Source organism: Camelus bactrianus, chromosome 6 (assembly GCF_048773025.1).
Source record: "Camelus bactrianus isolate YW-2024 breed Bactrian camel chromosome 6, ASM4877302v1, whole genome shotgun sequence".
NCBI lineage: Eukaryota > Metazoa > Chordata > Mammalia > Artiodactyla > Camelidae > Camelus > Camelus bactrianus.
In genome coordinates this window covers 75,539,053-75,556,930 of record NC_133544.1, presented here as the reverse complement: position 1 = coordinate 75,556,930, position 17,878 = coordinate 75,539,053, and the positions used below count along the sequence as shown (strand labels likewise).

At 42.4% G+C, this 17,878-nt stretch overlaps 1 protein-coding gene and 2 non-coding genes across 8 annotated transcripts in view; 1 reads left to right on the top strand and 2 right to left on the bottom strand.

The window, feature by feature from the left end:
* Positions 1–17,472, bottom strand: part of SLC28A2 (solute carrier family 28 member 2) — a 57,781-nt gene extending 40,309 nt beyond the window's left edge. For 2 of the 6 annotated variants that reach the window (XM_045524269.2, XM_045524270.2), the window contains exons 1-3: positions 17,094–17,471; positions 15,631–15,791; positions 15,373–15,507 (exon numbers count right to left, since the gene is read on the bottom strand). The gene's annotated coding sequence lies outside the window, so the exon portion shown is untranslated. Of the gene's footprint in view, positions 1–9,726; positions 9,824–15,372; positions 15,508–15,630; positions 15,792–17,093 lie in introns of all 6 variants that reach the window. The other 4 variants (XM_045524266.2, XM_045524263.2, XM_045524264.2 and 1 more) reach the window with 4 other exon arrangements.
* TRNAH-GUG (transfer RNA histidin (anticodon GUG)) lies at positions 17,039–17,110 on the bottom strand. The gene has a single exon. It is a non-coding gene; the product is annotated as a tRNA-His (tRNA).
* A 332-nt stretch (positions 17,473–17,804) lies between the features above and the next one.
* TRNAH-GUG (transfer RNA histidin (anticodon GUG)) lies at positions 17,805–17,876 on the top strand. The gene has a single exon. It is a non-coding gene; the product is annotated as a tRNA-His (tRNA).
* Positions 17,877–17,878: the final 2 nt, after the last annotated feature.

The following is a 17,878-nucleotide window of genomic DNA, read 5'->3' as shown; positions in this document are numbered from 1 at the left end:
GCCTTCCTTGTTCAAAAAATATTAAGAATTTCAAGATGTTGACAGGAGAGAATTAAACCAAGCACAGGGCCCTTCTGTGAGTGGGCCTACTGTGACTGCAAGGTCACACACCCATGAAGCCATTCCTGCTCCTGCATCATCTGCAGACAAATTCCAGTATCCTCTATGATGCCCTCAGCTATCTATTAGACAGACAGAAACCTCCCCAGCAGCCCAGTAACACAGTTAACACAAATACCAAATAAACCAATCAAAACACTCACCATTCACAGTTCACATGCACAGTGCTTCTCCAGTGTTACACAGCAGACACTTAATAAACCTTTGTTGGACAGTGAATAATAAAGAAAACAAGAAATCATGTACTAAGCAAGGAGCTAGACTAGCTTTAATCATCAGGACCTTTCTGGCACCCATGAAATACTCCCACATTGGGTGACCCCTTCTTGAGCTCAAAGGATGGTTCTGCCAGTGTTAATGCAGTGCTAATATCATTTAGCAATCTTTGGAGAAAATGCAGAAAATTTGTTTCAAATGAAGGAATTATATTTAGAGGAAAAGCAGAGAACTAACAAACTGAAAATTACAACTTTCTAATCATTGGATGAGCTAATGTTAAGTGGCTATAGCATTATGTTATCTTGTGTCAGCTAAAGAAAAGATTTGGAAATTATCCTGCTTCCAAGAGGATGACTGAAGAACTCAAAATACCAAGGAGGAATACTTGGAGGCCCTCTCATTCCTCCTTTGCTCAACTCCATCCGGCCTTGTGGGGGCCACCTCAGTCCTTGCAGAGCAGAGCTGGTGACTGAGGCAGAAAGTGAGTGTGTGTCAGGAGCAGGTGGGTGAGCAGTCAAGGCTTTGCAGTGGAAATGGACGAGGCTTGGAGAGAACCCAGCGAAGCCCTGGGAGCATGCTCATGGGTCTGGACAGTCAGCATCAACAACCACCTCTCACAATTAGTCTTACAAGACTGTGATCAGAATCTTTATTCTCTATTTGCTGAACTTCTTGAGAGACTTTTTGGCTTGCATTCTGATTAGAAAAGCCTGGCCTCTAGTATTTCCTATTGATTTATAGTTGGCTAATTATTTTCCATGGCTAAATTGTGAGGTGGACAAAGTCTAGGAAAGTTGGTGCTAGTCTCTCACACCTGACCCTCCCCTCAGATGCTCTAACTATACCCCATTGGTGAAAGTCTATCCTTGTTTGGGAAACAAGTTGCAAGGAAGTAACTTGGCCAAACTATTTGTTGTTAAGCATTTCAGGGTTGGTCTTTTTTGGGGATTTTTTACTCTTAGGTAGGATTGGAAAGATTTGGAATCAGAGGCTCCATGAGCAAAGTGACCTCATGACTTTGGGCAAAGTATTTAACTTCCTTGTACCTCAAGATCCACGTCTGCAAAATGGAAGTGATGATAAACATATCTGCCCACAAGACTGGGAATCTGCCTACTAAATGAGAACAAAAGTAAAAGAAAAAAAAATTGTATGAAGGGTAAGGTGTTCCCAAAATTTTAATAGCTAAAGTATAAAGATCCTAACACAGATCCTTTGCTTGTTTTTTTAAAGCGGTATTGTTCACTTATCATATCTCAGGCACTATTCCACGCCTGAAAGACATTTCAGTAATTTTCTCATTTAATCCTAGCCACACACCTTTGAGGAAATTACTATTGCTATCCCAGTTTTCCAGATGCAGAAACTCAGGCTTAGAGAGATGAAAAAACTCGCCAAAGTCCCACAGTAAGCAAATGACAGAGCTGAGTTTGAGTCCAGAGTCCTTGCTCTTAACCATGGCTCTCTACTGCTCATCCTGCCCCAGCCTCCCATGCCTTCCTCCTCTCTTCTTGTTTTCATACTACCCATCTTTAAGATCCAACATAGATGAGTGTTCCTTGTTCTGAAAGCCTTTGGACTCATTTCAGGCCCCAGTGAACTCACTGTCTTCTTTTATTGCCTGAGCTACTCATGTGTCAGTCATGTGGCACCATTTGTATTTTCCTCTAATACTGCTATTTGTCACAGTGTTGTTTTGTATTGTAGCCTAGAGGAGGGGAAAGTCTGTATAAAAGCAGCAGTAGAATTCCTCACTGAAAATTGTGGGGCTTTTTTTTAAAAACAAATTATCTTGATTGGCTCTTTGGCTATGAAGCTCCAGTAGAGCAGAGATCTTAGCACCTAGCACATAGAATTTGTGTAAAAATTATTTGTTGAAAAAAACAGAATCTCCTAGGATATGTGCCCAGATTGTCTGGAGCAAAGGGAAGTGAGAATGCATGTTATTTGAGGAAATGTAAAGCAATCAGCATAGTACCTGGGACAAAGTAAGCATTCAATAGGTGATGGCTATTTTGTGCTACATAAGGAATATAGCAGGGATTACTGGAGCATCTTAGGAGGAGGAACAGGTAGAAGAGGGCAGGAGAAGAGAGAAAGACATGGAGCAGTATGGTGGTTGCCGGGGCTCTATGTAAAGAGCAGGCCAGTGGGTCATTTCAGAGGTGCCAATGGCTAAGAATCAGTTAAGGAGGGGGGCATTTAACATTTGTTTTGCTGAGCTACAACTTCACTCTCCTTCCCTCAAGTCTTCAGTAAAATCAGCTACACATACAGCTTAATGTCAGTGATACGTGGAGAATTCACCATACCAGGTGGTGTTCAAGGCTGCCCCAGGTTGCGGGGGGGGGGGGGGCAGGGGGAGGTGATATTGAAGAGGGAGAAAAAGGCAGCCCACCCAACAAAGTTAGAGAATTCAGTAGAAGTGTGCAGACAGAGTCAGAGACACAAGGAGAGAGGCTTCAAGTATCCTCAGAAATACTGGGAATGATGGTGATTATTCTCATTCTACAGGAGACTGGGGTTCAAGACAATTTGAGGATGGGGATTCCCAGTAGTCCAGAGGGCTCTGGAGACATCCAAGTGGCTAACACTTTGGTCATCTGTATAATGCACACTTGGTTTATGTCCTATCCCCTTAGCTGCAGTGTAGTCTCCCTGGGATAAGAACTATGACAAGGTGTTGAATCAGTACGGCTTTTTATCCCAGTGTGAATTTCACTCCTGTATATTGACATACTAGATCCTGGCAATAACCCTCTGAAATCATATGGCAAGTATCAGTGTATCTCCCCTCTTTCAAAATAAGGAAGTGCAGTTTGAGTGGTGATTTCTGATCCTTGGGTTACAGAGCCAACAATGAGCCAAGCTGGCCTGCAGCAGTAGAAAGGGTCTGAATGCATGGGAAGAACCTGGAAGTCAGGGTGAAATCTAACTTTTCATTCCCTATCCCCTCTCTTATCCTCTAGAGACACACTCACACAACAGTTTCCTCTCTAGCCCCACAGAGATATTTGTCTGTCCTCCCAAATCTCACATTTATCACCTAGGGCAAAACCTTTAGATAAGCTACTTAATATTTAAAAGGGTGATGACAATGGCATCTTCATAGAGCTGTGGAATTAAGTGAAATAAACAATTCATTTAATGAATTCATTTAATGAAGTGAAATAATTAAATGAAAGTCTTTGACATGTTGCCTGGCACATAGGGATGATTAATAAATGCTCTGTCTTTTTGCTTTTCCCTTCTATGGCTCTCCCTTCTGTCTTTACCCGTAAGTTTAGGTTCAATGTTCATTCTACCATGCCATGTTCCTTTTGTTTCATTGTACCTTCAGCAGCTCCTGAAGCATGACTAATCATCGGACTCTTCGCCTGGGGGTAATCCAGCAGGGTGGGACCAGGGCTGGGCTGAGCTTGGATTTGGCTAAGAGCCAGAAAGAAAGCCCTAAACCATCATTAAGCTGTGAGAACAGAGATCCAGAGTGGTGTACCAAATCTGTTCTCAGGTCCAAGAGATGACCTCAGAGCCAGGAATAAGGGCACCCAGGTTGTCAAATAGTTGTCCACGTGAAAATATCTGTCCATAAAAGAGAAACACGATCTGCAAAGTTTATTGGTATATTAGTCTACTTGGGCTGCCACAAAAAATACCATAGCCTGAGTAGCTTAAACAATGAAATTTATTTCTCACAGGTCTGGTAGCTGCAAGTCTAAGGACAGGGTGCCGCATGGCTGGGTTCTGCTAAGAGCTCTCTTCCTGGCTTGCAGACAGCTGTCTTCTTGCTGTGTCCTCACATGGAAGCAACAGCAAGTGAGGGCTCTAGTTTCTCTTGTTAAAAAGACATTAATCCCACCATGAGGGCCCCACTCTCTTGATCTCATCTAACCTAACGACCTCTCAAAGGCTTCATTTCCAATACCATCACATTGGGGGTTAGGACTTCCACGTGTGGAGGTGGGGACACATAAACAAGCAGTCCTTAACTGGCATGGGAACGACTACAGTGCAGCTCTTATTTTCCTTTAGTCTGTGCAATTTTGACCATTAAAAAGAGATCCTTCAGAAACTGGACTTTGTTTCTAAACAAGTGAAACATGTACTTTTGAAATTACAAAGTTCGTTTTTTCACTGATACAAGACTCAAAGATACCTCACTCATCACAGATTTCTCACGACTATAAATATCCTCCCATATATTTGATGTAGGAATTGAAACAGAATACTAAGCTTTTTAAAAAGACAAACAAATTTGGAGCAACAAGTTCTTTGCTGAAACCGTATTTCTTCTTGTCAAGAGCGACTGTTCCCTTAAGGGAAGTGAACATTATTATGTCTGCAACACTGACTGTCTTATAAAGAGAAATTAGAGGGAGCTCCTTTTCCCACGTTACAAGTCTCAGGTTTGAATTCTTTGCCAAAAGAAGATCTCTTTATGTTTATTTAACAAAATGCATGGAGTGATAAGGTACATCTCCTAAGGAAAATAGCTGTTCAGATCTATTGCTTAGAATGAATTATATATGTTGCAGACAATAAGTTATTTATTACATAATAAATTATTAGGGGATTAGAGGCAAATTTGTTGACCGTAAATAAGCAAATAATCCTTTTGTCACGTGACTGAAATATTCAGCCCAAAAACATACCAATTATTTTTAAATAATTATATATCCAAATTCAATGCTACATTTTCTCATTTAAGGTAACTGCGATTTTTTTAAAAAATTAATCTTCCAAATATCCCTTACCTTAAAAAAGTGTTGCAGGACACAGCAGCCCTTAACAAGCATTAGATGTGGATATTAACATATTTTAGGAACACTGCAGGATATGAGAAAGAAATGCTAGACAAAGAACAGCACCTTGAGGAGCTACACTTTCATAAAGGAGAAACACTCCGTGCCACCGCAGTGAATGCTGCCTGCCTGGGAGACCACTTGAGCTTGGTGCCCAGGGGCCCAGCCCAGACACTCCTGAGGTTTTGTCAAGCTCCACGTCAGAGCACTGAAGGGGCTCAGTGGAACTTGACAGAGGCCTATGGGGGGTGGAGTGCTGAGAAAAGGCTCACAGAAACCACGTCTTAACACGATCACCAAAAAACTCAATTATTATTAATAACAACAGTTAACCTTTATGGAGAGCTTACTTGGTGCCAAACTCTGAGCCAAGGTCCTTTCATGCATTGTCTCACTGAATCCCCCATGAGGTAGTTACTGCTTCTTCAAATCCCTGTTTTATAAAAACCTTATAGAGGCTTAGAGAGGTTAAGCAACTTGCCCAACTGCTGTTAAGGGGAAATCTTAGTTAAGAATCCAGACAGCTGGGTATTTTCTCAAGTAGAGTCACAAATTCCCAATCGGTAGGTTCCAAAATCGACCCCTGACTCCCCTAATGCCCCAGACGGTGCTGATTAGGGTGTTGCAGTTGGAGCACTGATTCAGCCCCTCAGTTCACGTATTCCCAGGAATCTGCTCCAGTTCCTGATAAAGCCAGCAGTGTTGCAATGAAGATAAGTAGGCATTTCCCTGAAATGAATTAAGATAACTCTCACAGTAGGGAAGGGCAGCCCGGCTGCCCCAGCTTTGAAGTCTGCAAACTCCACCTGTGATTCAGTCCATAGGTCAAGCCTTTCCACAAAATCACTATCCATATCACCTGAGAGTAGGAGAAGGAAATGGAATTCAACCTGAATCAGATGGGGGCTAGAGAGGAGGGGCCACGAAAGGACAGCACAGATAAATGGGAAGCCAGCAAAGAGAATCTTTGGAGCTAAAGCCCTGCCTCCCTGCTTCCCTTTTCTCCGTCCTCTGTCTTCCTTTCTCTGGCCTGATTAAAATCAGTCCTCAGGAAAAGATCTGGGGTCAGCTGCTTCCCTGGAAACCAAAGTCAGGAAGCACTCATGTAGCTTCTGTGCCCCTGAAGGGCTTTGAAGAATTGGTGAGCAAATGAGGGAGGCAGGCTTTGTCTTGTTCAGGATTATTTCCCCAGTACCTAGATCAGTGCCTGGCTCCTTAAAATTTGTTGACTAAATGAATTTTGGAGGCCAGGGAGTCCTTAGGACTCTAAAACTGAACACCTGTTGGCCCTGGGCTGTGGACCTGTGGGCCACAGGTATTAGTTTCTGAGCAAAGGGACTTCATGTGCTGAGAGATCCAGTACTGTGTGGGCCCCAGGCAGCAGAATGTGTGAAACCAACACAAATACTGTATCATTACATGTACCCAGGGTGCCCTTCAGCTCTTAGCAGAGATTTATATGTCTCATCCCAGCCTCCAGCCCCCACTTCCAGAACAGTAGGTTGGCTTTACGATTGGAGGACAACTTTTCTGGGCAAGGAGCAAGGGGTCTGGATTAAGCCTTCCCTGCTGCTAATAGGCCAAATTGTGTCCCTTTCCCCCAAATGCATATGTTGAACCCCTAATCCTTAATGTGACTATATTTATAGTAAGGAAGTAATTAATAGTAAGTATAGTAAGGAAGTAATTAATGCCTAATGAGGTCATAAAGGCAGAGCCCTAATCCTATAGGATTAGTGTCCTTATAAGAAGACACCCCAAGATGCTGACTTTCTCTCCCCATCATGTGGCAAAACAAGAAGGTGGCCATCTGCAAGTCAGGAAAGGATCCTCACCAGAAAACAAACTGGCCAGCAGAAATAAATTTCCGTTGTTTAAGCCAACTGGTCCATGGTATTTTGTTATGACAACCTGAGCAGAACAAGACATCTGCTTCTTCTATAATGCTTCAAAGATTTATGGTCAGAGGTTCAAATGAGCAGACATACCTTCTAGGCCCACTCTTACCCAAGCCAAATATCTTCTTGTTACGTATCTCTTATTCCACACAAATGGACACAACACCGCTTTTTCTCACACTCCATTTCTCTTTTGCCACGTCTCAGATATTAAATCACAAATAAGGCAGACTCTGTGGGACAAGAATGCTTTGAAGATCTGAGTACTCCATGATGCCCTGGTGGTACTGAGAATCTTCTCTCTTAGTCTGTCTTGGTTCGCAGGGTCTCAGCATCAACGAGGTGAACTTAAGATGTCTCCATTAAAATGATCATGTTACTTTGGGGTAGGAGGACAACATTTTAACACCCTTTAACAATTTAGCAGGTCAGCTGGCTATCTCTGAAGGGAATTGGATAAAGAGATATATTTAATTGGAGGAAAGAAGGTTCAAGAACCCTGGGTGAGAAAGCCTAGGAACCAGAGTTGGTGTCTATAAGAATGTGAAGCTAAACTCAGCAAACCAGGTTTGTTGACTTGATAGTTTTTCCCTTATCTCCCAGATAGAAAACTACAGTAAAGCACTTGATGCTGGCACAGCATATACCTTAGCAACGTTAATAAACAAGTATGAAGCATTTAAGATAAAACTTTAAATGATTAACTGATTAGCTTGGAAATTAAAGAGCAGGGCTCCAGGGTATGGGACGTGATTAAAGTTATACATATATAATACACACACACACACACACACACACACACACACACACTCTGTCACATGTGAAGTGAGGTCAGGGTAGGGAGAGGGTAGCAGGAGGGCTCTCTGTTAGAATAGGCTGAGGGGAATGGGGAGGAGTAGGGAAGTTAGTGGCCAGAAACAGGAGGTAGGAGAATGCTGTTGGCTGACAACTGTACCTAAATCACTGCCGTGGCAATGAGGCTGACCATTAAACACAAAGACTATTGCCCTTTCCAAACTGATACACAACCAATAGCTTGGGAGCAGGGAGGGGCTAGAGAAACTATTGGAAACAAAAGAGTTTTCTATAAAACTGTTATGAAGTGTTATCAGACTTAAGTCCAATCTCAACTTTTCACCACACTAAAATGCTCGTGAATTAAATTAAAATTAAATTAAAATCACCTTGGAAATGTTTTAGGGTGGGTCACCAGTTGTTCTGTTCTGTTTTAAAATGCTCTGTTGTCTAGTGGCTGGGCCTTCATTGCCTTGCTGGCATCTGGAAAAGCAGGGCCCTAAATCACTCAGCATAGACTCAACAACTTTGCCTTTAGATCCCATTAATATACAACAAATTTCTTCTGTATAGCACAAGGAACTATAATCAATATCTTGTAGTACCCTATAATGAAAAAGAATATGAAAATGAGTATGTGTATGTATATGTATAACTGAAACATTATGCTGTACACTAGAAATTGATGTAACACTGTAAACTGACTACACTTCAATTAAAAAAATTAAAATTTAAATTAAAAAAATTTTTTAATAGATCCCATTAAAAATTTCTGAGGTTTCCCCGCCAAAGCAGTCATTCATATATATCTAAAAAACTTACAAATATGGTTTATATATTAATAAAGCATTCCAACAACTTTCTTTTTAAGAGTCATGAAATTTGTACTGTGGCCTTCTGAGACCCAAGTGAGTTAAAGATAGAATGATGACACTAGCCATATATAAAACGACAGAGATTTGCAAAACTCAGAGGTGAGAAAAAAGTCATTTTATTCTGGACAACTTTTTAGTTAAATTATTGAGGTGAAGAATAAATACAGATGACCTTCTTCTCTGGACTAGCCTTTCTTTAAGAATCAGAAATCCCTACTTCTTTTTGGGCATTTGGTTCTGAGCTGTTGAAGCAACTTGTTAAACTTAGAACCAGCTTCAGTTTCCTGAGACTAAACCAGACTAAAACTAGGTTTACAGACATAGCACAAAAGTCAGTTGCAGCACCTTTTGTCTGTGCTGTGGAGCCATGCCCTGGGGAATTATGTAGTGGTCAGTTATTAGCTATTTCCTATAACTACTTTGTTTAGGGTGATATTGTTTATAGAACTTTGATTAGATGAAGTAAAGATTAAGAGAATTATAAAATATTTAGTGATTCATCCAGTCCAACTCCTTCATTTTACAGATGGGGAAACTGAGGCTCAGAGAAGGATACAACTTGACGTGATTACAGTGGGTTGAATAGTGGCCTCCAAGAAGATACATTCAAGACAAATATCACAGGATATCACTTACATGTGGAATCTAAAAGAATGATGCAAATTAACTTACTTACAAAACAAACAGACTCACAGACATAGAAGACAAACTTATGGTAACCAAAGGGGAAAGTGGTGAGAGGAGGGATAAATTAAGAGTTTGGGATTAACAGATACACACCACTATATATAAAATAAACAACAAGGATTTACTGTATAGTACATAAAACTATATTCAGTATCTTGTAATAATCTATAATGGAAAAGAATCTGAAAAAGAATTTTGAATCACTTTGCTGAACAATGGACACTAACACAACATCATAAATCAACTATACTTCAATAAAAAATAGAAATTTTTTTAAAAGGTACATCCAAGTCCTAACACTAATATCTGGAAACTTGAACATGATCTTACTTGGAAAAAGTGTCTTTGCAGATGTAATTAAGCTAGGGATCTCCATATGAGGTCATCCTGGATTTAGGTTGGGCCCCATCTCCAATGACAGATTTCCCTGTAAGAGAAAGGTGGAAGGAGATTTGAGACACAGAAGGGACAGAGGAATGTGAGACAGAAGCAGAGATGGAATCAGGCAAGCCATAGACCAAGGAAAGCCTGGAGTCATGAGAAGCTGAAAGAAACAAGGAAGGATTCTCCCCTAGAGCCTTTGGAGGGAGAGTAATTCTGCTAACACCTTGATTTCAGACTTCTAGCCTCTAGAACTATGAAGAGAACAAAATTCTGTGGTTTTGTTTTGTTTTGTTTTTAATTGAGGTTTATAACACAATATGTTTCATATGAACAATATTATAGTTTTACTTCTGTATATCCTACAGCACACCCACCACCAAGAATTTAGTTTCTATCCATCACCATACAGTTGATCCTTCTTACCCATTTCACCCTTCCCTCTGGTAAACACTACTCTGTTCTCTGTATCTGTTTGTTTTGTTCATTTATTTTGTCTTCGTTTGTTTTTTATATTCCACATATGAGTGAAATCATACAATATCTGTCCTTCACTATCTGACTTATTTCACTTAGCATAATACCCTCAAGGTCCATCCATGTTGCTGCAAATGTAAGAGTTCACCTTTTATGGCTGAGTAGTATTCCATTATAGACACACACACACACACACACACACACACACACACACCATATCTTCTTTATCCATTCATCTGTTGATGGGCACTTAGGTTGTTTCCGTATCTTGGCTATTGTAAATAATATTATGATGAACTCAGGGGTACATATATCATTTCAACAAAATTCTGTTGTTTTAAGCCACCCACTTATAGTAATTTGTTACACCAGCCTTATGAAATTAATACAGTGCCAAAATGATAGAACTGGAGTAGAACCCAAGTCTCTGGACTCCCGCAATCTTGTGTATGTTTCCCTGCCATTGTTTCACATCCTCTGAGTTCGGATCTTGTCAGAGACATGAAAAAATTCACTCTTCACTGCTGAAAATATAACTTCTAAGACGGAGGCAATGAAGAATATTGTAGACTCTGCTGCGCCCATGAGTTGATGCTTAGTCCCTCCGACAACTAAGCTTTCTGTGCTTAAAAGTAATATATCTGACTGCAGTATTAAGCATAGGGAATCATTCTAAGTTCTGGAAAAAAGAGCTGACAAAATATAGCCAGAAAGTTAGGCCAGTTAACGCCAACAAAATACACAGAGAACAGATAGTGATAACAGCAGCTAATCCACAAGGTCTCTGTGCTGTCACCAAGTATTTATTGAGCACACACTATATGCCAGACATTTTTCCAGGCTCCCTGATCTTAGCGGGAATAACAGGGTCTCAGAGTGGCAGGGCTAAGTGGCCATCTGAATGCTTATGCTTCCTTGCCTTGTTTCTGCCTTTCTCTCTGCCTACAATACCGTTTCCTCTTCTCTCCCAGGGAAACTACTAGGCATGTCTTAAGAATGCAGCTCAAACGTCATATCCTGCAGGAATCAATGATTTAAGCTGAAATACACTTTGTATGTATTTCTAGGATAGTTGTAATTATTTCTTTACTCATCTGATTAACCCTGCACTGACATGACCTCAGAGTAAGGATGTCTTACTTGAATTTGTATCCTTAAGGCCTAGCACAGATCATACTAGGGACTACTCTTTGTTGGGTGGGTGGATGGGTGTTGGCCTGGACCACAGCCTGACAGAACAGGGACCCCTCTCTGCCCTGTCATTCCTCTGAGCATTCCTCTGCAGACCCCCTACAAACTGAGGACCATTTCTTCTCAGCCTGGTATTTTGCTCTCCCAGCTGTCTGGTGAGCATTGTATTTTTAGATTTCACTGATGAGTAAAACTTCAAAAATAAATTTGGAGGTCAAAATTGGATTGCCAATTTTTAATTTTTCCAAGTAAAGGCACTTAAAAAAAATTATCACCTACTTTCATAAAAGAAAAGTCACTTTAACACCTCAAAAGTAGGAAGGGCACAACCTGAGCCTGGAGGATAGTTCTCTGAATTAAATACAGTTAGCCTTTTGGAAAATTTACCACATCAACCTTATTTTCTTTCATTCCATGATGAAAAATTCATCCCTGCTTACCAGTTCTAGAATAATGTTTGGAAACCACTGATTTAGACCTTTGCTTCTGACGGTGGCTCCTGCAATCTTCTTGACTCAGGAACGAGTTCTAGGCCTCATGACAGAATAGTCCTGCAGGCTCTCCCCATGGTTTCTTTACTTGGGTGTGGAGAGAAGTACCCGAAACAAGAGACCAACTAATGTATATTGAGCACCTCTGTGCTAGTTGCTTGGCATGTGTATCAGGTGCACTGTGCAGTTGGCAAACTCAAGAATGCAAAAAATGTAAGTGTATTTCTCTTCTTACTGGATTTACTTTCTATCTAATTAAGTTCGACCTAGTGACAGAAATATAATCTTAATTCAGAGTCTCTCCCCCTTTCTCTCCTTAAGAGTTGCATCTCTGATCCGGGGGACTGATTTAGGACATCAACAGGGATGATTTAAACCTCCCAAGGTCTTAAGCACTGAAAAGATTATGGTGCCTCATATGTAATTGAAAACATTTTAAAATACTTATTTTATAGTTTATTATTTCCCAACAAAGTCCCAGGGTTTTTTTTTTTTCTCCTAAAATGTATCACTTAAAGTGCTTTTAATTCTTTCGAAAAATTTTCTCATTTCTTGGGGTGGATGCTTTATTTTCCTTGTGTCTTTGGCAAGATCTTGACCCACCTGTGGGGTCATTCTGGTCCTCAGAATCCACTAGGTTATACTGGATTATACTGCAGGCCCATGCAGGCCACCACGGAGTCCTCCTTGCTCTGCCTAGACAAGATTGCCTCAGATCTGAAGGCTCTTTATGCCACATGTGGGCCACTCTGGGTTAGAGTTTATCTTCTTAGTGTAAAATTTAGACCCCTGTTAAAAGGCAACACTTACTATTACCAGTCATTATCCTTTTACAGAAAAAGAAGCTGAGGGGGTACAAGAGTGGGTAATAGGCAGGGAACAGGAGGACACTATACCACATTATTTTCCATTGGCTCAAATTCTCTTATTTATTTTTTGTCTCAATTTCCTTTCTGATTCTTACACTAGAATATAGGTCTATGAGAACAACACATCTGTCTTTCTCATTACTATAACTCCAGAACCTGGAACAGTGCCTGGCATATAGTTGGCCAGTCAATAAATATTGTTGATCAAATGAATGAGAATGAATGAGATAAGGACAACACAAAGAAGTGGAACGGGGTCAGAATGAGGGTGCTGGAAGTGCTGAAAATAAACTTCAATTATTTTACAGTTCTGGAAGTTTATGTCAGCTCTTGTTTGGAGAGTTTCCTTCTACTGTACCAAGAAATGACTTTTTCTTCTACAGCCTTTCTTGTGTTGTTTTTTGACTGTTGCCTGTGGGCTAGCATTTCTTTCCAGCTGGAAAATAAACTACTTTGGGTAGAAGTATCAGATATAGCTTTGCAGCTCCCCTTCATGTACAGCACTTTAAGAGCCGAGAGATGCCAGTTTACTGAATACATGAATAACTGGAACTTGGGTCCTGCACTCCCAGACAATCTGTGAGGAATGGACTCAGTGTTACATCCAAAGTGGTGTCTTCTTCTAGACTGAGTCTTACCCAGCCTCAGCATTCCACATCCACTTCCTGGGTTACAGTGCCTCCTAGTGGAAGTCTAGGGCTGCTGCCTCCTCCCTAGATGGTCCCCAACATGGGCCCTCGGTTACTGCCTCAACAAACTCCATCTTCTCATCCTTAAAATCTCAATGTCACCCCCATGGATGAGGCCCGGTAGACTCAAGAAGGTCCCTTCTAATGAGCTGAAGTACTCACAGGGAAAACAATGAAGGCCCTATTAGAGCCAGGTAGTTCTCTAGATCAGAGCAGCACTTCTCAAACTTCAAGGTGTAGATGAATAATCTGAAGAGGACTTTGTTAAAATGAAGATTCTGATACAGTAGTTCTGGGACCAAGACTCTGAATTTAAATTAGCTTCCAGGTAACAATGATAAAATAAAATAAGATAAAATAAAATAAATACAAAACAAAACAAAAATAAACTAGCTTCCAGGTGATACCAAAGGATGCTGGTCCAGTCTGTACTGCACCCCTGTGGTGACCTGCAGCTGCAGCAGTAGCAGCTCCCAGATGCAGCAAGTATGACCAGGAAGCCATGGGGTTGATTGTTTAAGCAAATACTCTGAAACATAAATTGCATTTGTCCCCTTCAAGGTTTGCCTGCCTCCTTCCTGGTGCTGAGACCTAGAGAAGAGCTCTGACCTCCAGCTGGAAAGGGGTGGGAGAAAGGACCACATTCCCAGAATCAGAAACCACAAAATGTGGTTTAAAGCAAGAAGTCAAGGCGAGGAGGGTGCTGCCGACAGCTCAGGGAGGGTGTCCCGGAGCAGCTGTCTTGGTGAGGTCATCCTAGGCAAGGGTCTTTAGCTCTCAGCTTTGCCAGTCCAGAAACCCCATTTTGTCAGTGTAACCAGAGATAAGGAGACTCAAGAGAAATGAATCACACCAACCAGACTCTTAAGAGTCTAATCAAAATGCCAACAGTAACAAGAACAAACGCCAACTAATCAGAAACTTGTTGAGAATGTGAACGAAAAATACTGCAAACCATATCAATAAACAAAGAATGCTGAAACCATCAAGTCATCAGCCACTGCTGCCGGCACCCCCCACAGTGAAGACAAGCTTGCAGCCCAGCCTCTGCAGCCACTCACAATGGTGCACTCTGAGGGAAAGGATAAGAAAGGACAAGATACTGGCCCTAGATAGTTAGATGCTTGTCAAAGGAATGAATTCAATCAGCCCAAATGTTTGCTTCCTCCCATACATAGAAAAGCACTAAATTCTTTAACTGGAGATGCCTGCTTTTCTTTAGATAATAAGTAATCTTTTAATGTTCCAACTACCTGGTCTTTGTTGTAAAGCTCCTGTATAGTCTAGCTCCTTCCCTACCTCTTCGGAGCAGTCCCTCAGAGTGATCTGAGAGGCTGTCATCCCGGCTCAAGTCCTCTCACCAAATAAAACCTAACTCTTAACTTTTAGGCTGCACATTTATTTTAGTCAACAAGAGCAATGCTCTCGAAACTGAGCAGGACCTTGTGGGGCCCTCCTGGGTTTAAATCCTTTCAATGACCCACTTCTTGTCTGTAGGAAATAGTCTTCATTCAGCCTTCAAGACCTTCCCTGAGTACCAAAGGGCAGATTCAAAACAGTTGCAAATCCGGAAAGGGAGGGAATGCAAAACAAGGAACAGTCAAGAAGCAATTAAAAAAAAAAAAAAAAAAAAGGCAAGTACAAAAAGCAAGGTCCTGGTTCCTCCTCAAGGACTATACATAAATTGTATCTTTGAATTCTTCCCCAGGAACTAAGGCTCCCGTCCAGGTGGAGGATGGTAACTATAGGCAGAGCACAAGATTCCTGGAACACCGCCCTGTTACCTCACCAACAACCAATCAGAAGAAAGTCTGCACATTGTATAAGATAACAAAGCCTCTGACCCTCTCCCCAAATAATTAACTGCCATTAACTTACCCTTTCTCCCTTTAAAGTCTTTCATGGCCTAGTACCAGAATTTTCAGAGTTGGTTCTGGGACACAAGACTACCTTCTCCCAAGGTTACCAGGCTTCTGAATACAGCAAACTTTCCTTTCCAGTGTAATTGTATACCTGCCAAGAAAGTCAGCAGCCAGAAGTTAGGAGTACCTTCCTTTTCTCTGACTCTTCCTGCAGCTGGGAACTTCTGTTCGGCTTCTTTAGCACATTCCTACCCTCAGAGTACACTTCAGTTACCTTGGATGGATGTGAATGGCTAGAGTGAGTTATCTCCAATGGTGCCCGTTTATGGTGGTTGTTTTCTTGATTGAGTGTTTTGACTCATAATACTCTTAGAAAGTGACTATCTCAGAATTTCTCTCCAGATTCTGGGAGCAGCTCATTGTCCACTGAAGCACCTGTAGGAGAGGAGTATGGGGGTGTGGGCAAGGCCATCAGGGAAAAAGTCAGAGCCTTTTCTTGCTTCCCACCCCAATACTTTACTCCATCCTGCAGATTAAAAAATCTTCAGTGTGGTCATTTGGTAAGTGGTCAGAGGAACAGAAGTTGTCATATTGGGGGGGCGGGGGCTGGTTCTTTTTTTGCTGGTGATGTTGATTTTCTATATATGTAACACTTAAAACAGTTAACCAAAATCGGGCAAGTTCTGAGATTCACCTTCCCTCATTATACTCTCTGCTGGTCTGAGCTGTCCTGTTGTGTGGCTATAAACTCAGCAAGTTTAGGGAGCTGGGAGTGGGGAGCTCCTGGAAAATTGCCGCCCTCCACAGTGTCCTGCTTTTACAAGCTGTTCTGTAAGTCTCTGTTGATAGATTGTCAGTAAAAGGGCCACAACCCCACTGCAACGTCCATCTCTCCAGAAATGCTTCCTGACTTGCTTTGCCCTCCCCAGGCCCCCTGGGAGAAGCTCCAGAGGCTCAATGGTCACTTAGTCTCATCTCATTCCCTCCTTGACAGTGATACAGCCACTGCCAGCCACCGAAGAGCCAAATCCAAAACTTACTTCCATTTTGCCTAATGCCAAATGACAGACCTAGGTTTGTCGAGTTTGGGTTTTTTAAGTGCTCATAAAACAAAATAACAAATAAAATTTGCTTTAAACCTTAAGTCGATTAGGGGAAAAAATCCTCAAGGAGAAAACTCTAAGAGGCTGTGGAGATGGAGGCCACAAACTCCTTTTCAGCACCCTCACAGTGGCTACGAGAACCAGCGCCTCCAGAACCGCCAGATTTTTCTTGTCTCAGTGTATTGTCTGCACTGCATTCTTCTAAGCCTTAATAAATGTTTGCACAATGTTCCTACAATCCCTGCATTCCAAAGTATTGAAGTTGCAGCCGATATGAGACTTTTTTTAGAGAACCCAATGTATGGTTTCACTACTAACAGGGGCCAAATGAGAAAAGAGAGTACCACAAGGAATAACCCCCCGCCTCCAAAAGATTATATAGCAAGGTAGACGATGGTTGACTGACTTCACTGACCGATGAAGAATTAGAAAGGGAAAGCTTAGTCGCGGAGTTCACTTTTGGCTGCGTTATAATTTCGGCCCTGACCTAACTTCAAACTACAAGATGGGGCACAACCAGAGAGGAACTCGGCCTACCAGATCTAAAAAGGAGCCCCTGCCGTGCCATTGTTCCCACAATGCCGTGACTCGGATTCGAACCGAGGTTGCTGCGGCCACAACGCAGAGTACTAACCACTATACGATCACGGCAGGCTACTGGAGCGTCACGAGGAGCGCATCACCGAGTGTCCTCCTCGTCTGGATGGCCGCCGCTCTAGCCTTCCGAAGCTGCTCATGGTCGACCAAGCCCCTCGGGCCCTCTCGCCGAGACCAAAGCAGACGAGAGGCGCCCTGGACTCCCGGCCGAAGTCTCAGTGGTCGTCCGCACGGACCGTAAAAGAGAGGACACGAAAGTGCTCTGCAAACTAAAGGGCTCCTGGGAGGCCAGGCCTTGGTCTGGGATTCTTACGCAGCCTGTGCGGCCGTGAGGCCCCGAGGTCCACCGAATGGCGGCGCTGGGACCCCCCTCACATCCACAGTGCCCTGCAGCACACAGTGCCCTGCAGCTCACACAATCTAAAGGGGCTCTGGCTGGGGATGGGGCTGTCTCTTAAGTCCTACAAGAAGGAAAATGAGTTCGGACCCACTCGCACAACTTCCTTTGAGACGCAGGGTTAGGGGAATCTGGAACATAGCCTGGCCCGCGGTAGTGAGGCGGTGGGATCCGGCCTGCGGAAGACTGCGGACTGATACCGAAGCAGCAAGTACAAGCTGCGCTTGCGTACACTCAGGGACCTGCGAGGTTAGACATGGGCGGGAATGAGCAATGACATGGCAAGGGGGCGTGGCCTTAAACAGAGAAGAGCTCAGACAAGAAAAGAGAGCCGTAGGTCCGCAGTAGCTCGCCGTGATCGTATAGTGGTTAGTACTCTGCGTTGTGGCCGCAGCAACCTCGGTTCGAATCCGAGTCACGGCATT